The following is a 17,308-nucleotide window of genomic DNA, read 5'->3' as shown; positions in this document are numbered from 1 at the left end:
AAAATTATTGAGGGAATGTCTATATATTGTATGATACATCAATAATGTAATTATTGTGACAGGCCTACTGTTAGGAGTATACATCTCTGATTTTTTTTATACATTCTGTCACATTTCTTTAAACATAGCATTATTTGATTGTTTCTAGTTATTGTTTTTACATATATTTATATTAATAAATATTTAAATAAGTAAATAAATAAATTAAATTCCCAGCTGTTGAACACGAAATCTGCCCACATTAAACAAAGAGAAGAAAGAAGAAATATGCATTTTATGACTTCTAAACTACAGACAGGAAACTAAATCAAATGAACAGGAGACACAGGAGAAAGCACATTGCAGTCAGAAAATCAATCTGTGATTACCCACATTGTTCAGGCCTTTTTCCCATCATGTACTGAAAATGCTCCACTTCAAGCAGAGAAAATTCTCCACGTTTCAATCACAGATCAATATCTCCCTCTCCCTCCCAGCTAAGAATGTAGAGTGTTTTAGTCAACTTTAAAATCAGTTTACTATCATGGATTATTTGTTCTTGGGATGTTGTTTTAAATGAATAATAATAATAACAATAATAATAATAATAATAATAATAATAATAATAATAATAATAATAATAACTTTAAGTGTAGGTGCATAATGCCTCAAACACAATGACATGACACAATGACCCAGGTACACACACTCACACTCACACACTGCATAATCCTGGCAGCCAACAGATGCTTGTGTCTGAGCCTCTTTATCAAGGAGGATTTGATTGGTCATGTGCAGGGACTTTTGTGCTCATTACTTACAGGACAAGCCCAGCAAGTTCAGGATTAACATGTTCATTGTGTGTTTACAGGAGTTTTCACCGCTGGAGTTTAAAAATATTGTAATTAAAAGGTACAGAGTATCTCTCTATATATAGATACACGGACTGGATTCAGAACACCTATGTCGTATCTACACTCACTGTCCATTTTCTCAGTTCCACTGCCCATACTGGAGCACTTTGTAGTTCTACAATTACAGACTGTAGTCCACCTATTCCTCTGCAGAATTTTTTAATCCCCATTTCACACTGCTCTTCAAAAGTCAGGATCACCAAAAATCTCCCAAATTATACCACAGAGCAGGTATAATTTGGGTTGTGATCATTCTCAGCCCTGCAGGGACACTGCTGTGGTGGTGGTGTGTTTGTGTGCGTTGCGCTGGATCAGACACAGCAGTGCTGGTTGAGCTTTTAAACCGTGTGTCAACTCACTGTCCACGCTGTTAAACACACTAAGGGGGGGATAAGAAAGTATGAAGAGAAACAGACGGACTACAGTCTGTAATTGTAGAAATACAGAAAAAGTATGGGTACCACTAATTTAGCCCTTCATCTGTGGTCAATTTCTGACTGTAGAAAATTAAAAAATCCAGGGGCCATCACTGTGATTTGACCAATGGGGCCGTTTGTACTCATAGTCTAAAGAATAGAAATATATGGTTTGAAAAGCATTTTCAAAGTACACATTAACAGTTCAGGCCTTTCAGGACACACAGGGTCATTTGCTGTGTTCAATATGCAGTTAGACAAAATCCAATGTTCAATCAATTCAGTGGAAGTGCAGGATTGCATAATGTTTGCATAACATCTTATATAATTCCCAGTGCTTTAATGAATGATACTGAAGTCACCTGGCACTGGCTATCAGATCAGAGCCATTGCTTTTTCGGTGTCAGGCCAGTTCTCTACATGATAAATAAGCATTTGCAGCAGACTGGCCCATCCCCAGGGCCCCAGGTTGGAACCTTTTATCCTTTTTTACATTTGAATTCAAAGGCTCAGACTATCATGCTGGATTAATTTTTTTTTCATGAGTGATTCCCAGGGTAAGACAATATCAACTGTACATGATTAGGATAAAGGGGAAAAATAATTAAATAAGTAAATAAACACACACACACATCACACTGTCGAAACTCTCAACTTACCAGTTGATCTACAACACTACCCTCAGGGTGGAGCTCAGAGTAGAGGTGCTACTCCTTCTTAGAGGAAGCAGCTGTGCCAGTTTGGGCAAATCTGGACGCCTCCCACTGAAGGTTAACCCTGCCTGGCCAACTTAAAGGACGACCCAGTGTAGACACAGGGGTTACTGGAAGGATTATATGTTCCAGCTGGCCTGAGGAAGCTGCGGTATACAGAGGCACCTGGGTTTCTTTGCTTGCCCAGATTCCACTGCAACTCTGAAATGGAATAAGGACATGGAGAGAGGAGATAAGATGAGAACAGACACTTCTATGATGTTAAGATTTAAAAAGGCCTATTTCATTACGAAGGACACAAGGTGAGATGGAAGTGCAGATGTATACCTTATACACAGAATAATCGCTGGATTAGGAACGCCTACTTTGTATTTACACTCATCGTCCAATTTTTCAGCTCCACTGACCATACCGGAGCACTTTGTAGTTCTACAATTACAGACTGTAGTACACATATTATTCTGCAGAATGTCTTGTCCCCATTTCACCCTGCTCTTCAGAGGTCAGGACTCCCACAGGACCAGAGTGCAAGGTGCTGATAGGTGTTTCTAGTTTCTGTGCATTTGTATTTGTTCTGTTTGCTCAGAGTACTCGTAACATTGCATTAATACACAATAGTATCCTTGTTTGCTCTGAAACAGATAAATCAGATTAAGGTGGAGTGCTAAATGTAATTAAGAGGAAAATCCACAGTGTGTTTTTAGTTCTTGGTTTTATACATTATATTGAATGAATAAATCTGGTCAAGCTTTAACGTCAGAATCCTGTTTGTCCAACAACGATTTTTTTTCTGTTTGAGAGTTTGAGAATAATCAATAAGAATGGCAGTTCTGTCAGACCAACTGTTGGCTCATTGTTGCCCGATCCTTGCTGCCTCTTCTCTAGACGCTGGCCTACATTCTTAAAAGTAAAGCTTCTTCAGTGTAGTTCTAAGAAATGTCAGGATCTTTAATCAGAATCATTAGTCACACAGGGAAAACGTGAATGTAGTTTATTTCAAAACTAAAACTACACAGCCAAGAGAGTAGTTCAACAGCAAGATGTTAAGTTTATAGTTTAAGATAAATGGTTTCATATTTCAACATACAGCACACTACGTGAATGCAGAAATCATTATTTTACACCCTACACTGTGCACTACATAGGATGGAGGGAAATGTTTGGGATTCAGTGTATCTCTCTGCACAGCAGTAAAACAAGCTGTTTTCAGACAAACGCTTTTTGTTCGCCACTTTTTCCTAATAATGTACAGTTGACAAGCTGTTTGCTGAGCTACTAATGTTTTTCAGTTTTAATAATTGTATTGATTCTTCTAAAAATATAACATTTATTTATTTATTTATTAATACAACGTATTAATGTGCACATGCATGCCGTTTCAGGAATAGATTTGTTCACATTACAGAGAGATACATGTCTTACATTTATGAATGTGAACTGTCAAGTCAGCCTTCTAAGTAAAAAATCAGAATTGATGAGTGAGGATTGTAATGGGATCATAGCATAGCGGGACTTGAACCCACAACCTCCAGGTCCTGACACTACCTGCTGCTCCACCGTGCCACCCTGATCCTCTATGGAGAACAAATTCCTGTTTGTTTTTTTTGTGTTTGTTTGTTTAAGTTATTTTTTTTTATAACAGTGGCATGAAATGTTTTTACAATCACAAAAATGCAATTAATTTCAATTATATCTGGGACAAAATATCGACCACACAAACGGCTATAGTGACCAAATTTTTTGCTGAAATTAGTCATTGTTAATTCTACAATTTTTTTATAACCAAATTAGTGCTGGCAGTATGAGCAAAATTCTGATAATGGTATTTTTCAACATTATATCGGTTTCACAGTATTTGACTTTTTTTCATGCATGACATGTTAACCGCATTTATTGCAAGAAGAATTTTTGCAGTAGAGTGGTTAATAGTACCCTACTCCAATGTCATGAGAATTGTAAATAGTACGAAGAAAAAAAAATCCCACATTAGTATTACATGTTATACAGGTTTGCACGGCCCCACAGTCATAATCAGTTTTCAGAGGATGACACTAAATTAATGAAGGAATCATATGGCATCAAAGTTGCAGTGAAAATGTAGAACCTTTTATTTAACACATTTTTCAGACAACTTCAAAACTATAGGCTAATTTTCACAATTTATGCAAACCAGCTACACTCTGTTAATGTTATCAATTTTTTTTTTAGAAAACTGTACCTTCATTAATTTACAACATATTTAAACAAATAAGAGGTAAGATATAAGAAAGGTAAGATATAAAATAGCCAGGGCTTCTTTTCAATGGTTGTATTGCACTGAAGAAGTCCCAAATATCTTCATTGAATAACAACATTTAAACATGTATGTTATAACAATAATCATAAATAGCAACAATGTGCAACTCCCAGCAATAATACTATTGATACTTTAGCTCGACAGCATTTGCAATAAGTGATTGTTTGGTCCACGTCCGACCTTTTAAACCCAAAATACCTCCAGACAACAGAAAAGACTCCTTTTTTGGCAAAAGGCCTTCTGGGTCATCCTCTTCTACTCCAATATCTGGTACAACTTCTGGTTCAGAACCGCCCCTGTTCTTTTTCACCACGCTCAACCACTCCACTAATACTTGCATCCATGTGTGTTAAGCACAGCAGCAATGAAAAATGTCCCCTGTGGAACAATTTACCATCATTCCGGACATGGTTAGACTCTTTAAATTGATGTGGCCTTTATATGAAAATTTCAGATCATAACAAAAATAAAAACAGGTTTTCTGTGTGAACAAGTATATACTGCACAGCACTAAACCAAATTTTCACTCCAATTTAATCATTGCTAATTGCACTCATTAACTAGGTCTCCCCCAATCATCTGATACCCTCAAGCAAGCCATCCACAACTGAACACAGCTGATAAGCTTGGAGAACACCAAGAGAGAGTGAGGCAAATTAGGTTCTACAGAGCTCCCAGCTTTGGATGGTAGAGGCATTATCTCTCAGTCTCCTAGTGATATCATTCAGGAGCTCCCACTTCTGCATATTGTAATGCACAAGCACTCTTTATTTGCTGATTGTAACAAATTAGCAGACAAATGAGACATAAAAAGCTTTGTACAACTGTTATGGCACATTTTATACAGGATTTCCACTATGTTAACCTCAGCATACATTTGATGCACTATTAAGTTGTAAATTGTTCTTATGTAATCTAACTGTAATTCAAAATTCAAGCATCTTTTTTTGTTATTTTATGGTAACTGTTGAGTAGTATTAAAAATGACAATTGTTCAACAAAAAATAACCTAAAAATTAAGAAGTTTGAAAATGGCAGGTGAAATCATCAAGGAAAAAGCACAATATAATTTATATCAATTCAATCTGTTCTTGTGCATAATGTTGTATCCAAAAGTACATCTGAGTTTTGTTTTAGATGATTTAAAGATGATGCTCAGAGGTAAAAAATTCATATGTGTATGTGTACTTTTTTATAAACTTGAATAACCTTTAGTTTAAAGGGTGTACATAGATGGAAAAATGTTATTAGTGCCATAAGGTTCATCTAAAATATATTCACTGATCTAGTAGGAAGATCATTCCACCATCAGTCCCAACATAATAAGAAATAGATTACAGCATTTCCATTTCTTATTTCAACTATAATTCATGAGAACTCTATGAAACGTTGCCCATGAGTTGATCTAAGGTTCAGACACTTCAGTTGATCAGTGCTGGCACATTTTTTAAAATTATTATTAATAAATAATTATTTATTTATAACAAGTTCACGTGTGACTTTCTGAATGGTGAATTCTGCAGATAATTTGAAATGCTCTGGTTTCACCACCCCCAGCATATAGTTCAGCACCATTTATTTAAATTCACCAATGCTATAAAGCAATTATACAGCCACATTTTTTATAGAAGTTAGTAGTGTGGCAATTACACAAACCTGATAACATGCTTTAAGAAATAGTGTACAGACTATTTTATATATTTTTAAATAATGCAATTTTTTATGAATTTGCACTATTAGATGTGGTTTTGGGGGACAATAATGCCTTTTTAAAATTTCCCTAATGGCCACATTTGTGGATCAGGCTGCATTTATATTTGGATCAGCTGAAATGCGAAAGGAAAGTCTCAAAATCCAAAACAAATACTCATGAGAGGAAATGAACAAGTACACGTCACTGAAAACACATGAGTGACTTGATCCACAAACGCAGATTCAACAATTTACAAATACATTTTAAATTCAAGACCTTGACTTTACAAATACTTGCAATATAAATTTAACCAAATGTATTTATTTTCACATAAAATTATGATATATCTATGAAAACCCATTACCACGTGTATTTATGAATATAACTGTATTTGTACAAATTGCAAACCATGAGACACTGATTGGGATGTGTTCATCTGTGAACAGTGAAATATATTTGTGACTTGTGTTTAATTTGTGGATTAACATTTATGCATTTGTAAAATATTTTGAGACTAATCTCTCTCCATATGGACCCACCGCAACCCTTAACAGGATAAGTGGTTAGAGACAATGAATGAATGAAATTCTTAGTTTGAAGATGGAAAGAATGAAAAGGTACTGGGCAGTCCAGAACCAGGAACAGATACACAATTTTTTTTAAAAAACATTTTCAAATACAGTGCCATAAACTGGTAAGGCTCTGCCTAGAGTGTTTGCCTGCTCTGTCTGCCAGAAATGTTTTTGAAAGAAATGTGTGCCATTCATAATTTGTTGGAAGTGGTGCAAAAATCTTTTAGGATTTTAGTTTGCTGCCTCTGAGGCAGATCTCATAGCAGTACATTCCTGTACATTTCAGTGATGCCTACTGCCTCTGAAGGAACTACAGAATGTTATACAACAATGCTCTGTGTTCCTTTGAGGCAGAGGCTAAGGCGAAGTGAAACCCCAAAAGAGGCAGCAATCATAAATCAAGTGTGCAAACTGCATTTCTGCAGAATGAGCCAGATTTATTAGTTATAACAGAAATGTGCAAGAAAATACTTATGTGGAATCTGCCACACAGGCAGCAGAGCATTATATTATTCTGCACCTTCCTCAAAGGCAGTTACATTATCCTCTATTCAAACTAAACAAAATACTGACATTTTTACTGCTTTTCTAAAAATATATAAAAAGAGAACTATGTCTACAGTAATTAAAAGAAAATTATATTGTACATCTATTTTTTTTCCAAAGACATTTCTGGAAGCATGTTCTCTCCGTGTCCGCATGGGTTTCCTCCGGGTGCTCTGGTTTCCTCCCACGGTTCAAAAACACATGTTGGTAGGTGGATGGGTGACTCCAAAAAAAAGTGTCCGTAGGTGTGAGTGTGTGAGTGAATGTGTGAGTGTGCGTGTTGCCCTGTGAAGGACTGGTGCCCCCTGCAGGGTGTGTTCCTGCCTTTCGCCCAGTGATTCTGGGTAGGCTTCAGACCCACCGCGACCCTGAACTGGATAATCGGTTACAGACAATGAATGAATGAATGAATGAATGAATGAATGAATGAATGGATTTCTGGCAGGAGGAAGCAGGGAAACTAAGAGGTTCTAGACAGAGCTTTACGGGTCTATAGTTCAGTATTTAAAAAATGCCACCCAATGTGGGTTAACCAATCACATACATCCTCACCTGTTGGCTGATAACCAATTGCATTCCTTCTGCCTCACTGCCATTTCTTCTGCAGCACTGCTTCCAGAACAATTCTACAGTACAGATTTTGCACAGGAGCCTGTTTTGTGTGCAATAGAATGCACTGGGTGGTTTGCCAAGTTCTAACTCAAATAAATAAATAACTCATATAGCCCAATATCATTGCCTTTCTTTCAATGCCAAGAATGTTATAACCATTATTAATACATAACATAAAATAAATACTTAAAATTATATTCCTTGCATTTTTATGATCAGGAGATGCTAATTTTAATGTATTATAATTATGAGCCAGCGATGCTAACAACCTTCAGAATCAACAAAAACAGCTCAGTTTGTATAAAACCCATAAAACTGAAGATTCGCCTTTGGACTAAAACCTCTGTGCAGTATTAATGAAGTACACCGCAACTCAAATAAGATGGTTCCCAAAAAAATCCCTACCAAAAATTTTAGGCTATCAAAATATTTGGACCAGTGTCAGTCTCTTGGCGTGAGCTCAGAGACCTGCGGGAAAAGTCACAGTGCTTTAGAGTGCATGCTCTCCGAGTAGAATCTATTGAACCGGTTCTTTGAGTAAATCAGACAAACCGATTCATCTCAATAGCCAGTCAACAGGTCAGTACATCGGACAAATTCCAAATAATTCAAGATTTTGAGTGAATACATTCAAATTTTACAACGACGAAATGGAGTATCCTATGTGTCATGATTTTTAAAACATTACAATAGGTGATCAGTGACTCATTTCAGAAGTATTTAACCTGACGGGATATGAAATTCGTAAACCAGTGAGCTTAATGTTTGGTTAAATGTTATGATTGTTTAAATGTCTTTGTTTCAGCACAGGAACAACCCGTTTCAGTTTATATCTGTGGAAAAGCTGAGTGTTAGTTTTTCCTTCAGTGTTTTGGCTTTGTGTATTTCAGTGTTTCACTCGGTTAATGAGTGAAACTCATCTTTTTTTTGCAAATAAAGGACCCTGAATTTCGTTTGAGAAATGAATCAGTGAATTGGATGTTCGGTTATTCACGGTCTCACCGTTCGGAAGATAAAGAGTCGGTTCGGTGGAGTGAATCGGATTGATCGGTCTCTCTCGTTGTTGTCCACCGGCAAAGCAAACTCTCGCGGAGCTCGCGCGCGGAGGACGGATCTTTCCAAGCCGCCGTCCGCCAGAGGCGATGAGGAGATACTTCGGACCTTCCCGGTGTCACGCGGGCTCTTCGGCGCTGTTGTTTAAATTTTTGTGTGTTTGTTTGTTCGGTTTCTTTCGTAACACCGCGTGAACGGCCGGCTTTTCTCCGTTTGTCGCCGCGCGTTATTCTTTCTTTTTCTCGGAGATTGGAAAGGAGAAAGCAGCAAGAAACCTCAGGATTTAAACTGCAGATTAAATGTGAGGTTGGCGGAGGAGACGAGTGGACCTGTGCGGAGCTGAAGGGAAGAGTCCTGACGATTCGGTGACTCCGGCAGGTAAACACACACTCAGAAAGAAATCACACCAGAAAGAACCTGCTTGTCTGCTGAAGTGGAGTTGTGTTGCTGGTTTGCAGAACTTCTGTCAGGTTCAAGCCTAAATTGTATCTCGGTGTTGCGTTGTCTTCTTAGCTGTCTAGATTTGCTTGTCCAGTGTAATGAACGTCCTAAATTCTACGTCGGCTATTCATTCTGATGTAGTTTGTGATCCATTTGCAGTTATATTTCGATTTGATTCTCAATAAATTCACGTTTGAAAAAAGGTGTCGCTCGGATTAAACAGTTTCTACTTCTAGAATCCAAATCGTGGATATCCAAAAACACATGAAATCTGATTTCTCTCAATTTACGACATCTCTTAAAATTTGACTTTGTAATCACAACTGTGCACGTAGTAACATTATGAACCTTTAATGCCATTATCACAATATAAACACTGACTAGAACCTTTGAAGTCATAATTATAATAAACACAGACTGGAAACTTTAACCTTGCAATCACAAAATATATACTGACTAGAACCTGTGAAAGTCACAATCACATCATACTAGAACCTTTAATGTCATAATGACAACATAAATACTGACTAGAACCTTTGGAGTCATTATCACAACACGAACACTGACTACAACTTTTAATGTTGTAATCACTGGCCAGAACCTTTAACGTCATAATCACCACATAAACACTCACTAGAACCTTTAAAACATAATCATCAAATTAACACTGAAGAGAACTACAACATAAACACTGCCACAACATAAACACTACTATAATTTCATAATCACAATCACTAACTTGATCCTTTAACGTTATAATCAGTGATAAAGTAACGTTTAAATGATTTGATCATACAGAATACATCACCAAATTATGGCATTTATGGGTTTTAAATAGTGTGCAATGGCAATAATAGTAATAATAAGTTTAATTAATATATTTCCTCGTGATATGAACACAAACACTCAAAATAAACTGCTGCCTTGAAACATTAAGGGCCACTCATAGGTACCCGATTTCGACTCTTCTGATTGTAGACACATTTCTTTAACCTTTCCTTTTTGTAGTTGTGCTTTTCATATGACCTAATATAGCAGAGCCGAATTTCACTGAGGAAGGCTGAATTTCATTTGTCAATGGATCGTGGTGCTTTGATGAATACATTGTGCTTTTCTCCACTCTGAGGGCTGTGGATTAACATCCGGATTTCTTGTTTCCTGTGTGCTATTAACCAGTTTCATATTTATTCTCGAAAAATTGAAACTTGATTAAGAAATTTCTTTCCTGACAGCGTGGGATATTTGCTTGTTTCAAATACAACTCTTGAGTAATCTCACTTCATGTAAAATCCCGGATTTGTACCAGCCACGAAGCATTTATTCGCTGTAAGAAATGAGCGCTCCGTCCTAGAACACATTTCATGGAATGGGGGAAATGCAAATATGAGCGCCGTGGGGGGAAAATTTAAACTTTTAGATAAACTGATCATTATAGAAATTGAGTTCGAAGATCTAGCCGTGCTACTTGAGGAAGCAGAAGTGAAATTTACCTCAGTTTAAGCCTCAAATCAACAGACGGATTGTAGCGACCGTTAGATGAATGTGAAGGTGCGCGCGCTGCAGGCGCCTGCGAAGGACAGATTAGTGCGCGCTTGTGTGTGTCTGTTCGGCTATGTATTTAGTGCTTTGTCGGGACTAAACGTCCTCAAAATTTCAGAAAAGCGCGACGAGTGGGGACTTAAGAGTGGTTTGGAATACAATCTCGCTTTTTGGACAAAACCTGCCTTTCAACCTTTGTGTACTTGAAAAATAAAAGGTTAAAACGGTTAGTAAAATTTTACTTTAGCTTTGTTTGGGCTCTTCACTGTCATATAGCAGTTTATGGAAATTCTTTAAAAAGACTGAGGTGTGTCTAAGAGAAAAGGGTCAGGTATATTGAAGTTGTTACATGTGTTTGAGAGTCCAGTGTCTATGAACCAAACAAGCCCCAAACGTGGGACTATTTAGTAGCCCAACAACTGATTGTTTCCCACTGCCATTCAACACATTTCTTCTTCGGCATGATAACCCTTATCAGTCTGAGATCAGCCGTGAGAGTTCCAGTGGTGAGCTAAGACCAGAAGTCCTATCAGGCCTCACATGTGGAAACACTTCCATACGTTAAGAGTCCACATACTATAAACTGCCATGGAGCTGAAATCCATCATGCCATGAGAGATAACCTAAATCGCAGTTAAACATCCTGGTATTGTGAGAAGGACAACAATACAAGCAGTACCCTAAAGAGACACACACAGTGTAGTCTGTACAGCTCATTGTCCACAATGTTATGTTTCCAAGCGTGCACGTAGTCTATATAATAAATGACAGTTTTCCTCTGACAGTAATGTTTTCTTTAGGAAACTTCTGAACAGTATAAACTAATTGTGTCTTTTAGCTACAGTAAAGATAAGAAGTGAAGGATTTTGGTTTGAATAATGTTCTGCTTCTTCATAAACAGTTTTAATGAGAGCTGTAAATATGGTTATTGGCAGTAGCAACTGTATTCATTTAAAAAGCATGCAGTGAAATCCCCAGTGTTGAATTAAAATCCACAGTGGTTAAGTTCAGCTGGATTCAAATGAAATGTAAGTGTAAATTCCTACTGGATATTTACAACTGTTAACATGCCAATGGTTTTTGTGCTTTTTACATTTAGACTGGTTTTGAGCACGCAAACAGACCTAAGAGCTGGCAAATTGTGAATGTCACTTTTAATGCTTTAAAGGTGTCTAACCAAAAGTGAGCGAGTGTTTTAGAGTTGGTGTACTATTATGGAAGACTTGTTGCCTGTCCAGTCTTTATGGATATGATCACCTTGGTCAGCACTGTTGATGGTGTGATGTCCAGTAAAGACATGTTGATAAATACTCCTTTGTATCTCAAAATTCATGTCATCTACCCTTTATTAGTGTTTGCTGTCTATGGACTTGCTTCCCAGTAGATAAACTATATCTGAACATGTTATTTATGTTTATTATAAAAGCAGATGACGTGCATGACACTGGTATCTGAATAAGATTGAATAGTTCATTTAGACCTGGGCGATATGGCCAAAAATATTTTCACGATAAGGTTTTCTATATTGGTCAATCTTGATATTTATCGCAATATTAACGTTTTGTCACACTGTAACAAAGGACATCCTTCAAAAAATATAGACTGAATACACCAAATGTTCATTACTATACAACCTATATATGCACATTACTCAAATTAACAAGGAAAGATTTCACCAGGAACAATAACATTTCCTTACCACATAAAAATAATGATATCTTTGTCTTGTGTTATGAAAACATTCTAAGCATTACCACCTTAAGCGTTTAAAGAAGCAGAAATAGTAAAAAGATAGATTAAGAAGAGTTTAATATAATAAATAAATAAACACTCCCAAGTGCTGAACTATAATATTGCACTTAACCCATTAGAAGGCTTAGACCAGTGCTTGTAACAGTGGGAAAGCTAGAAAGTTTTCAGTTTCGCACGTTCATTCATTCACTGCCTTTAACAACTTATATCCAGTTCAGGGATGCGGTGGGTCCGGAGCATACCCAGGTGGGAAAATTTCACCTTTGGGAGTTTTTATCTAAGAGAAGCAGCCTGATCTATGGCATCGGAGCCAATTAAAAATTCGTGAGCAGATAAAATAATTTTGTTTGAGGAAAATCACATCAGGCAACGAACAGTGCTCTTGCAAACCGGAAAACATTTACCGAGAGGAAAATACACTTAGAGTGAAGAAAAACCCACTGGATTCTCCCTGCACGCAAGGGTAAGTTTCTGTGCTTGTGTTCTGACAGGGGGTCGCCATACCAAACACAACACACCCCAAACACACAGCAAACAGGAGACTATAACATATTTAATATAAATGTGTATATATATATTTAATACATACACACAAGCACTTGAATTACACCTATTATAGTATTGTTTACCTTCTCGTTCATGCGGTGACCCGTTGACCATTGACCGTAATAGCATGTGTATATGCGCCAGATAGCATGCAGCTGGCTGTGTAAACAGGAATAGAAATGAAGGTTTATCGAGCTCTATAAACCAAAGCTTGTCATTGTTATCAAGCAAAAATTTATCACGAAACATATCGATATCGTTTTATCAAGCAGCACTACAGTTCAGTACATAAGTTATAAATTCACTAATAAATTAAATGTTTGTGACTGTTAAACTGTTAGACTATTAAATAAGACAAATTGAATAAAATAGAAGCCCCATATCTAAAATATCTTAAAATTGTCATATGTGAAAATTCATGATTGGGTATAGGCTTATAAAATGTATATTTAATGTCAAAATTTTCATGCCTAATGTTTGAAATGTTGTGACATTGAGCTACAGGTACATAGAGTTCACAGTTAGTGAACAAGTGTGTTCATGTGTGATACTGAAAGAAAAAGCATAGTTTATCACTTGTTCAGACTTGTCATTGTTAGGCATGGTTGTATGAAAAATAATATGAGAAATGTATGCTGAATATATAAGAGAAGATGCTGTATTACATGCTCAGTTTTACAGATTGATTACACATTACGTGTAAAAATTATTTTGTAAATAGACAGAAGTGTTGGTTATTATGAGTTTTTACTACTAATTATTAGGGATATTTTTAAACATTAACTTACTATAGACCCAATAGCATGTCATGTTGTTGTTGTTTTTTTATACTTGTTAGAGATTGTCCAATTAAATGGCTAGTCAGGGATTTAAGATGAACCTTAATCCTTAAAACAGCAGTTAAAGTGTCTGTTCATTAAATCACTGACCTCTGCTCACACCTCAGATAGTGTGATCCTGATTACACAGACTTTAAACTATATGTCCTAAACCTTCTAACAATTGATTTCCACTGTTTAAGGTGAACTCATTGCTGACACAGATGTTTAATTTGTATAATCTCCATAGAAAAGCAATAGACACTCTGGAGCTGCTGCATATGAGCCTAAGGCCATTTTAGGTCACATGCCCAATGCAAACAGGGGTATAAATACTCCAGTGCACTGGGCTATGAAACATTGTAACTGCATTCTCTGGAATAACTGATCTCCACCCTCTTTAGGTTGTATTGGAGCTTGTGACAAAGAGCAATTCATCATACAAACCAGATTCCAAAAAAGTTGGGACACTAAACAAATTGTGAATAAAAACTGAATGCAATGATGTGGAGATGGCAAATGTCAATATTTTATTCGTAATAAAACTTAGATGACAGATCAAAAGTTTAATCTGAGTAAATGTAACATTTTAAAGGAAAAAATATGTTGATTCAAAATTTCATGGTGTCAACAAATCCCAAAAAAGTTCATGTCTAATACAGGCCTCTAACTGTTCAATCGTCTTGGACCTTCTTTGTCGCACCTTCCTCTTTATGATGCGCCAAATGTTCTCTATAGGTGAAAGATCTGGACTGCAGGCTGGCCATTTCAGTACCCGGATCCTTTTCCTACGTAGCCATGATGTTGTGATTGCTGCAGAATGTGGTCTGGCATTATCTTGCTGAAAAATGCAGGGTCTTCCCTGAAAGAGATGACGTCTAGATGGGAGCATATGTTGTTCTAGAACCTGAACATAGTTCTCTGCATTAATGGTGCCTTTCCAGACATGCAAGCTGCCCATGCCACAAGCACTCATGCAACCCCATACCATCAGTGATGCAGGCTTCTGAATGGAGCGTTGATAACAACTTGGGTTATGCTTGTCCTCTTTGGTCCAGATGACATGGAGTCCCAGTGTTCCATAAATAACTTCAAATCATGACTCATCTGACCACAGAACAGTCTTCCATTTTGCCACACTCCGTTTTAAAAGACCCCTGGCCCAGTGCAAACGTCTGAGCTTGTGGAGCTTGTTTAGAAATGGCTTCCTCTTTGCACTGTAGAGTTTCAGCTGGCAACGGCGGATGGCACGGTGGATTGTGTTCACTGACAATGCTTTCTGGAAGTATTCCTGAGCCCATTCTGTTATTTCCTTGACAGTGGCATTCCAGTTTGAGGTGCAGTGACGTTTAAGGGCCTGGAGATCACGAGCATCCAGTAGAGTTTTATGGCCTTGACCCTTACGCACAGCAATTGTTCCAGATTCTCTGAATCTTTTGATGATGTTAAGCACGGTTGATGATGATAACTTAAAAGTCTTTGCTGTTTTACACTGGGTAACACCATTCTGGTATTGCTGCACTATCTTTCTGCACAACAGTGGTGGAATTGGTGATCCTCTTACCATCTTGGCTTCAGAGAGACACTGACACACTGAGAAGCTCTTTTTATACCCAGTCATGTTGTCAATTGACCTAATTAGTGTTAATTGGTCTTCCAGCTGTTCGTTATATGCTCAATTTCTTTTTTCCAGACACTTATTGCTACTTGTCCCAACTTTTTTGGGATTTGTTGACACTGTGAAATTTTGAATCAACATATTTTTCCTTTAAAATGTTACATTTACTCAGATTAAACTTTTGATCTGTCATCTATGTTCTATTACGAATAAAATATTGACATTTGCCATCTCCACATCATTGTATTCAGTTTTTATTCGCAATTTGTTTAGTGTCCCAACTTTTTTGGAATCTGGTTTGTACATCATTATTTGTGCATAAATATGGCTTAATACAACCATATCCTCACAGTCATATTTCAGTATGTAGTCTGTGGTGCATAGTCTTCCTAGAAGAGAGAACAGCTTGGGCAGGCTGGTGTTTACAGTGCTTCTGCCTGAGCAGAGGTGTCCAGCCTTATCTGTGAATGTCCAGTCTAGCTACAGATTTTTACTCTAACCAAGCAAAAGCACACATGACTCTATTTGTTTACTCAGTTCCCTTCAAGTTTCAAACAACCGATCAACACCTGCTTGGTTAGAATGACAACCTGCAGCCACATTAAACCTTTGCAGATAACATCGAGCCCCCTGTGCTCTCACACAAGCAGCTAATTACATATTCAGCTAGGCATTCTAAGGTTTGAACAATTTGCAACTGCCATTTTCCTCTGCATTTTAAATCTGGAAGTACATTCTGTTAATAAAACAGAACACTGCTAATGAATTTCCATGAATGGCTCAAAATCATGATGTTGGGAGTCTTTCTTCAAGAAGTGGCATCATAAATTACAGCCCGGTTTGCAGTTTTCCACTTGTTTACTATTTAATACCACTCTTACTACCAAAGTTACAATGGTAACAATAGTGGGTTTCTTACGCCATGACCTGCATGTGATGCAGGAACGGGACAATTTATATATGTCATTTGCTCACATCACTTACTTTTACAACATGGTGTTAGCCATTAATTTTGACACTTTTCCACTGCATGGTACCTACTCTTTTTTTCTTGCATTTTCATTTGGCAAATATGGTCCCTGGCACCAGGAACCAGGTGCTGTTTTGTAATGGCGTTCTGAGCAGTGTTGGTTGTAAAGCATCCTTGGGTATCTAGAAAAGCGCTTTATGGTGTAACACTAAATAAGTATCAAGTGAAAGATATAGGTGCAAGGCATGTTCAGTCTAAATATAAACCCCAATACATGAATACACCATAAGTAAACATTATCTCAACCATTGTTGTAGATCTGTAACAATAGCCAGAAATAATTGAGTTAAAATATATTATTGTCATTTTAAGACCCTTTTATGCCACTGATATAATGATAATCCAAAAGCATAATAATGTAATTATTTACATTATTAAGATGCAGTGTACTTTTAGCAAAACATAACTATTAAGAATGTGCAGATATTGGAGTTGGAATATATTAATTAGTTAATTCATTTATTGTCTCTAACCGCTTATCCTGTTCAGGGTTGCAGTGGGTCCAGATCCTGCCCGGAATCACTGGGCGTAAGGCAGGAACACACCCTGGAGGGGGCGCCAGTCCTTCGTCTCACACACACACACACACAAACACACACATACACACACTTACACACAGCCACTTTTGAGTTGCCAATCCACCTATCAATGTGTGTTATTGGACCATGGAAGGAAACGAGAGCACCCGGAGGAAACCGGAGCAGACACAGGGAGAACACACCAAACTCCTCACAGACAGTCACCCGGAGCAGGACTTGGACCCACAACCT

At 37.3% G+C, this 17,308-nt stretch overlaps 1 protein-coding gene across 1 annotated transcript in view; it reads left to right on the top strand.

The window, feature by feature from the left end:
- The first annotated feature begins 9,045 nt into the window (after positions 1 to 9,045).
- Positions 9,046 to 17,308, top strand: part of LOC136687180 (prolactin receptor-like) — a 56,924-nt gene continuing 48,661 nt past the window's right edge. The window contains exon 1 of the mRNA XM_066661465.1: positions 9,046 to 9,172. The gene's annotated coding sequence lies outside the window, so the exon portion shown is untranslated. The remainder of the gene's footprint in view (positions 9,173 to 17,308) is intronic.

This window comes from Hoplias malabaricus, chromosome 2 (assembly GCF_029633855.1).
Source record: "Hoplias malabaricus isolate fHopMal1 chromosome 2, fHopMal1.hap1, whole genome shotgun sequence".
NCBI lineage: Eukaryota > Metazoa > Chordata > Actinopteri > Characiformes > Erythrinidae > Hoplias > Hoplias malabaricus.
This window is presented reverse-complemented; position numbering and strand designations above follow the sequence as displayed.